Raw genomic sequence first — 8,756 nt, 5'->3', positions numbered from 1 at the left:
ACAAAGGAAGATTTGCCATTAGATTATATACCAGGAAGATATGACCATGCTTGTTTATCAGAGCAAACTTCCTTAAGGATATGGAGTTTGAATGGAGTACTTAAGGATTGAGAGGAATTATTCTCTTGAAGGAGCCATGAAAACATTCAAGGCAAAGCATGTATAAAGGTCTGGAAATGAGAAAAACATAACAAATATTTATTTCTGATTATTTCATCTTGCAAAATGGACTTATATATGAGGAAATTTCTGTAGAATGGCATACATAATCTTTCCTTTTAAAATGGAAAGTGTCAGACAGACTTCTTTGATTTAGATTTGAATAAGATGTTGTTTAGACTATGCGATGAATTTGAGAGAGCTTTGTACAACTTGGCTTGAGGGGCCAAGAAGGGTATTTTAATTGATAAGTGTTAATAGATGTCATCAATCTAATTAAATTAAAGCATTATGCCAATAATAATTTAATTCCCTGCTTCTTGAAGTGTATCTTAGAGGGGCATACACTGTTTGTTTCTGACCTAATGAGAGGTGTGATCCAGTTGGGAGTTTGTTCCACTCTGTTAGACAGAGGGAGAGATTTCATCTAAATCAGAGAACAGGGTTGGTGTGGTGTGCATTTTGGACAAAAGTTGAAGATTTCATCCACATCATTTTGCTTGATGAGATGATGTTTGAGATCCAATTAGAAGTCTGTTAATCCCCACAACAAACTGTGGGAAATAAATGTAATTAAAAATGGAGTTCCAATATAATCATGCAATGGTTTAAGAGAAGATGTTACTAACAGACAACAGACATTTATATTAATAGAACAGAGCCACATTCAATTCAAGAGAGAAACCCTAGACCATAAGTATATTCTGCATGGTACTAGGGGGGATACAGTGAGATTTTAATGTTTTCTTCAAGGGTCTGGTATATTTGAATATGCTAAGCTTTAATTACTCTAACCAAATGAAAAACAGTGGAATAATTTGAAATTAATATTACATAATGAAAAGATAAATTTATTCATTATTATTTCATGTAATATTTATTGAGTGCTATTCTGTGCCAGGCACTGTTTTAGGCACTGGAGATAACAAGACAGGCAAAGGCTCTTCCATACTGGAGTTTGCATTCAAGCATAGAAGTGAGATAATGAATAAATTAAAACATATAGATTCATAATGAAATGGCAGGTAACAATATATATACACTAAAGAAAAATAAAGTATGATAAGAAGATAGGGAGTAACTAAAGCACTGTTTCAGAAAGGGTGACTAGGCCATGACATTTGGCAAAGTCTCTCATCATTTGTTTGTCTGTGAAAAATTTAAGCTCTCCCTCATATTTGAAGGAGAGTTTTGCTGGATAAAGTATTCTTGGCTGGAAATTTTTCTCTCTCAGAATTTTAAATATGTCATGCCATTGCCTTCTCGCCTCCATAGTGGCCACTGAGTAGTCACTACTTAGTCTTATATTGTTTCCTTTGTATGTGGTGAATTGCTTTTCTCTTGCTGCTTTCAGAACTTGCTCCTTCTCTTCAGTATTTGACAGTCTGATCAGAATATGTCTTAGGGTGGGTTTATTTGGATTTATTCTATTTGGAGTTCGCTGGGCATTTATGCTTTGCGTGTTTATATTGTATAGAAGGTTGGGGAAGTTTTCCCCAACAATTTCTTTGAATACTCTTTCTAGACCTTTACCGTTCTCTTCCCCTTCTGGGATACCAATGAGTCTTAAGTTTGGATGTTTTATTTTATCTATCGTATCCCTGAGATCCATTGCGATTTTTTCAATTTTTTTCTCTGTTCTTTCTTTTGTTCTTTCATTTTCTGTTCTGTGGATTTCTAGGACACTGAGATGTTGTTCAGCTTCCTCTAGTCTTGTATTGTGAATATCCAGAGTCTTTTTAATTTGGACAACAGTTTCTTTAATTTCCATAAGATCTTCTATTTTTTTATTTACTCTTGCAATGTCTTCTTTATGCTCTTCTAGGGTCTTTTTTATGGCACTTATACCCTGGGCCATGGTCCTCTTGATGTCTTTTAAATCCTTTGCCATGTTTTCGTTCGATTGTAGTTCTTTAATTAATTTTGCAAGGTATAACGTTTCTCTCGAAATCTTGATTTGTGTGTTTGGAGCTGGATTCTCCATATCATCTGGTTTTATTATATGCATTAAGATTTTCTGTTGTTTTTGGCCTCTTGGCATTTGTTTTGCTTGATAGGGTTCTTTCAAGTTGTATCAAAAAAAAAAGGATATCAATCTAATTTTTCAGAGACACAGTTTGGTGACGTACACTTTCTCTAACTAACCAGCAGATGGCATCTGTGAGCCACCTATATCCCTCCAGTCAGTTCTTAACCTTTTTTCCCACAGAGTGTGGGAAAATGATTCTTGTGTGTTCAGTTGGAGAACTCAGCCTGGGCGCGCCGCTGTAGTCACCCGCCCTGAATGTGGGGCACGCGCATGGGTGGCCAGGGAGGAAGGGCAGCTCTCTCTCAGTGTCCCACAAACCACCAGACTTGGCGTAGCTCCCCTGGGTACTCTGAGCGGATCCCCCCTCCCAGCCATGATCCTCCCTCAGCCGAGGGGGATGCCATGCTACGTCATCAGTGTGCACCGTCCCTCTAGGGAAGCCCTGGGCTGCTTGGCTGTGCTGCGGGACTCTCAGCTCGTTTCAGATTGCAGAATGTGTGAGGCTGTCTTTACTGCAACGCCTTGTGGGCTGAGAGCAGCTGAGGTTTTCTCCACAGAGAGAGAGAGCGAGAGACAGAATATTTCCCCCGATTCTCCCAAGGTCAGTTGTCACCAAAAACCTCTGTCTGCTTTTTGAGCATTCACTGTCTGTATTGAGCAGTTATTATTAAAACCTCACTTGGAGCTGAGCTGAGAAAGTGCACGGCGTGGCTTCCGTGAGGGGGGGGCTCTCGGCTCTAGGTTCTCAGCTATCAGCGCCGGTCCGCAATTTTACTTACAGATTTTATGCTGTGATCTCGGGCATTCCTCCCAATTCATGTCAGTGGATGTTGAGTGTACTGTCACGTTTGTCTCCCCACTACCATTCCAGGTTATTTACTGGTTTTTTGTTCATTTATGAATTGTTCTGGGGGAGACTAAGTCTTCCACTTCTTTCTATGCTGCCATCTTCCCAGCTAATGTCTAGGCCATAACATTTGAATGTAAATTTGAATGGTTTGGGAGCCAGTGATGCAAATCTCTGGAGGAAGAATATTCCAGTTGGAGGAAACATCAAAAGCAAAGTCCCTGAAACAGATTTATGATAAACAGCAAGGAGTCCACTGTCTTCTAATCATTGAGCATAAGCAGAAGATAATTTCAGGAACATAGCAAGGAGCCAAATCATATAGGGCCAATCAGGCAACAGGAAAGGGTTTTAACTTTGTTTTAAACATGATGAAAAGCTTCCAGAGGATTTTGGGTAAAAGAAGGAGATGTCCTGAGTCAAAAAAAAATTGTCTCTATGGATTCTTTATGACTATAATCTTTATCAGAGAAAGATTTATGAAGAGGTAGGAGGTGATTAAAGATAATAGTGGTTTAAGTGAGAAATGATGTTGGCTTAGATTGGGGTATTATCTGTGGAGATATTTTTAAATGGTCAAAGTCTGCATACATTTTGAAGGAAGAGTTGATAAGTTTGTTAAAATTAGATGTGGGGTAGTAGATAGAGAAATCAAGGGGATTCCAAAGTTGGTAACAGCAACGAAAGGATGAGTTCCTACTTACTAAGATGAGAAAGTGGGAGAAAAGCAAGTTTTGGAATGGAAAATCAAGAGTTCTATTTTTAAGTACACAGCATTTTAGATGCCTTTTAAATATCTCAGTGAAGATGACGAATAGGTAATTGGATATTACAGTCTTGAGGATAGTGATATAATTTTTGGAATAATCAAGAGTTGAGATGTAAAGTCAGGATCATCATAATATATTTAAAGTCATGGTATTAGATGCTATTACCAAGGAAGTGAGTGTAGGTAAGAAGAGAAGCCCCCAAGAATGAGCCCAGTGGAACTATAATAATCAGAGATTATAAGGAGGGAGAATATTTCAACAAAGGAGATTGAGAGGGAATAGCTGTGAGATAGAGGAAACTAATATCCTGGAGACAGTCTCAGTGCTGATGATCTTATTATGCTCTTAGAAATTGTGACTTGTTCTTTCAATACTCACTTATGCTTTTTTGGACTTTTTTTTTTTTTTAACTAAAATTTTATTCCTGTCTATATTTCTCAAATAATTTGTAGCTTTTTCACCTAGAGCCAAAAGAGAAATTGATACATTGGCTCTGAAAAAGGCCTCTAACTAAATGCTTTTTGACACCTGCAATAAGTCTCTGATGGTTTCCAGCACCACTTGCCAAAACAATCCCCAGTTACTATTTTGCGTTTGCTTCATAAAACTCAGCATCATCTTCTGTCATCTCTGGCCCAGCTGTCTGATTGTGAAACTTCAAATAGTTTCTATAATCACCAGCTTTCTATGCCTATGTTTTAAGTTCTGAAAACAACCTGGGATAAATTTAGAAATCAAGAACAAAGCACATATGAGACTCTAGATTAACAGCTTGTGCCTTTTAATGACATCTGTCATCATGCCTTTGAAAAGCTATTTATCACCACAATTCCCTACTGTATTGTTTTGAAATGGTGGTCTTTTTATCTTCTTCACACAAACACTTCATATAATCAAGATCATTAAGTTGAGAATAGGAGTATCATGATTGATAAAGAACTCCTTTCTGTGTGCTTTGGAGAAACTTCAAGTGTATCTGGCACCAGACGTTCAGATAAAATTAAATATAGGATTTTCACCAATATGTTAAAAATACATATTTCCATATTTCCAATAGTATCAGGTCATATGACATCATGTTAGACATTCCCTCAGTCTCACATGAGAATGGACAAGCATGTGATACAGCAGAGCAGAGCAGGGATAAGGAATAGGAAGTTGATATTAATGGTTTGCTCGATGGCATTGGGCATGTCCATCAGCCCATATGGGCTATAATTACATTATTTTGAGAATTTTTAAATTTAACTTAATTAAATTTAATTTAATTAAATTAACACACAACACATGGTGCTTTTAACATGGAGCAAGTTACCATATGGTGCGTCATGGGAACATAGGCTCAGGCACAATAAAAACTTTCAACAAATGACTGCTTTATAACTCAACAGCACAAAGGGTCCAGAAGAGCAAGGAAAGAGAGCCCAACGTGCCCTGTCCGCTGAAAAAGCCAAGTGCTCAGGTCAGTGTTAGTAGACGGAAGCTCCACATGTTCCATTTCACTAAGGAGAGGAGAGACAAATCTGTGCTGCCTGAGGGTGTTGTATTTATACCACTCAGGGGCCAGACCAGGGAGCAGTAGCAGGGCTCCCTGCCATTGAGAATTCCTGCTCTGATAAGCAGCTGGAGCTGCTCATTCAGAATTTTTGGTCCAAGGTTTGGTCAGACCATTCTCTTAGACCTAACATCTCCCTGAGACTGTGTATGGAAACCTACTAAAACATCCGTACATAATAGGAAAGGTGGTGGGGGTGATTAGGCGAGGGCTGGCAGATACCACTAGGTGTATCAGAGACTTCCCTTGCATTTAAGGTATAGTAATTTTTAGTAGCTGTGCAATGGGATTTTGAACTACAAGAAAAATAAATCATTGTTTATGCACATCTCACAAACATAGATCTGGTAAGATTTTCAATACAGTAAATGTCAAGTTTGGGGTGTTTTTTTCTCTCTCTTTTATAGAAATTCACTATACAAGTTTTTCTTTCTTCTTCCTTGCAGCATCTCCCTAGTTTCCTTCTCCAAGGAGTGTCAAAGTTTGTTTGGCAGCAGAAGATTATACAACAACCAATCTTATCAGTGTGATGATATCATTGATCTCAAGCTCTTGTGTGTCTGGGTACAGTCAGACTTTCTATCAGGATCCTGCCATCTCCATCTTGACACAATCCACAACAACAGGTCCTTTGTCTGAAAGGAACAATGTAAGTGTGATATATTACATGCTCAGATCCTTCCTATTATTAATTGTGCTGGTTTCGATGTATTATGTCCCCAAAAATTCCATGTTCTTTGATGCAATCTTGTGGGAACAGACATATTAGTGTTGATTAGGTTGGAATCCTTTCATTGAGTGTTTCCATGGAGTTGTGGCTCAATGAACTGCAGGCAAGAACTTTGATTGGATAATTTTCATGGAGGTGTTACCCCACCCACTCAGGGTGGGTCTTAATTGAATCACTGGAGTCCTATTAAACTGTTCACAGACAGAAGGCCATCAGGACAGCTAAGGGTGACATTTTGGAGAGAGCTTCAGACAAGAGAGACATTTTGAAGACAGCCATTGTGAGTAGACTTTAGCTACTCCAGAGCTTGCGTGAGAGAAACTAAGAGAATACCCCCAGATTCCTAGAGAGAAACATCCTGGGAGAAAGCCGTTTTGAAACACAACCTGGGAGCAAAGGAAGAAGACACCAGTCACATGCCTTCCCAGACAACAGATTTGTTCCACATGCCATCAGCCATTCTTCTGTGAAGTTATCCTGTTGTTGATGCCTTTACTTGGACACTTTTATGGTCTTAAGACTGTAACTTTGTAGCCAAATAAACCCCCTTTGTAAAAGCCAATCCGTTTCTGGTATTTTGCATAATGGCAGCATTACCAACCAGAACATTAACATTTCCCTTTATTATTCAGTTTGCAGAAACTTTACAAACCACATGAATTGAAACTATGAATAAATCCCATATCTAGTCATGGAAAGATAATCCAAGGCATTTTTATTTTGCAATTTCCCATCTACAGAAAATTAATATTTAATTTCAGAGGGAAATGTTCAGTGTAGGACAGAGTGTAACAAAGCCAATGTATGTCAATTTGCTATCGTATTGTTTTCTGTGATTTTTCATATCTCCTGTTTTCTGAGTCATGGTGATTGATGTGCCAGAAAGACAAACGAAGGTACTGAATTCATCCTTTCAGGCAGCTAAACTGGCATCTTCCAGCAGTGAGATGACAGCCAGTGCTGGAGCAGTGAGCCCCAGCAGAGAACTGTGTTAGTTACACAATTTTTTTAGAAGCAAAAAGTGAAGAGTTTTTCAAGGAAAGAACAAATCATCTGTTAGTCATACTGACATTTATGTGCAGTTTAAAATTCACTTTCTAAAGCCTCACCTTGACCCAGCTGAACTGCAGAGAACCCATATAAGAGCATGAATTACACAGGTTTTCTTGTCAATTTCCATTGAAAAGAAAATATCAACAAATTATCTGGATAATCATCTTGACTTCACACTTCCTTTTATCTGACTATGCTTTGTTAAAAAGAGGTTGTATTTGATTTTCTTGTTTTAATCAGGAAGATGTTCCCCTCCTCTTCATTACAGTTGGACAGAATATGAAAAATAACCCTATTAAATTAGTTTACAAATTGCAGAAGTATATAAGCAATGACATAAAGGGGGTATCATTTTTATCACTTTCCTTGATTTATAGTTGCTAGGTTTAAGATGATTCCTGTGTTAACTTCAGACTTCAGCTATTGGTGTTTGATAACCTACCTTCTCTGTACACTTTATTTCCATCTGTTATGGCAGAGTGCCAATTACTTTGTTCTGTAGCTTGTTAGAATTTAGCAACCTTGAGTATGGATGAAACTAAACAAGGAAATATTGAAAAGGAGGATACATGTTACTTTCAGAGTTTAAGAAAAGTTTACATATGCATTTATAAAACCAAATATAAGTGCCTAGATATCTTATTTGAAGTGATAAGAATTGCCACAAACATCACAGAAGCCCCTGATATTAATTAATTAGTTCCTATGGGTCTTGGAATAATTTGAAATTGCTTTTATTTCAATAATTTGAAATAAAATGCATGCAGCATGATAGTGAGGTTTGTTATCCCTTTACTGCTGAGGTGGGTGTTTGTTTTATGATTGACTGTTTCGGAATTATTTATGCATATTTATATTCTATTGATATCTATATGTGTATTGTGATATTTTTAAATAAAATTTAAGCAGACTCATATTTCAGGTGTATCAGATCCTACTCTCATCAGGTTTTAATTTTAATTATTTTAAGTTAAATTGGTAAATATTTGCATGCCTCAATTTATGTATGGATATATATGTATCTATATGACTTAAAAAAATTCTCTGTAAGTTGTCTTGGTCTGTCAGCTGCTATGCTACCCAAATTGTTTATAAACTTTTCTTATAAATTTTGCACCAAGTGTAAAATGTGTCTGAAACCAATTCCTTAATTATTGAGTAAGGAATTCATTTACTTAACCTAATTATCTGACTGGGTATTCTCCTAGGATCTAACAATTTTTACATAGAGACTATTGTGTTAAAAACAAAAAACAAAAAAACCTGTTCTATTCAACCTAACAAATAGTAATCTGAAAATCCATGAGAATTGTCCTATAGTGAAATCCAAGTGTTCACTACTAAATTGTTATATCTAATTGATAAAATGTATTAAATTAAAAGAAACATTTAACAGTCAAAAGAAGGGATCTCTACATAAAATGAGATGTTAGTTTAGGGATTCACTTTTGACATGTTAATTACCTTGGAGTAGCCTCAACTGTGCATGCCGATATTATGCTCTTTGGTATACATGCTGAGTTTTCTGACTTATCATCTTTCTGTTATACTTTGAGGTGGGACACAGATCTCAAACAGCATAATTTTTTTTTGATAAATGATAGCATACTTAA

This window comes from Choloepus didactylus, chromosome 5 (assembly GCF_015220235.1).
Source record: "Choloepus didactylus isolate mChoDid1 chromosome 5, mChoDid1.pri, whole genome shotgun sequence".
NCBI classification, from domain to species: domain Eukaryota; kingdom Metazoa; phylum Chordata; class Mammalia; order Pilosa; family Megalonychidae; genus Choloepus; species Choloepus didactylus.
The sequence above is the reverse complement of the archived record's forward strand: the minus strand, read 5'-3'. Positions refer to the sequence as shown.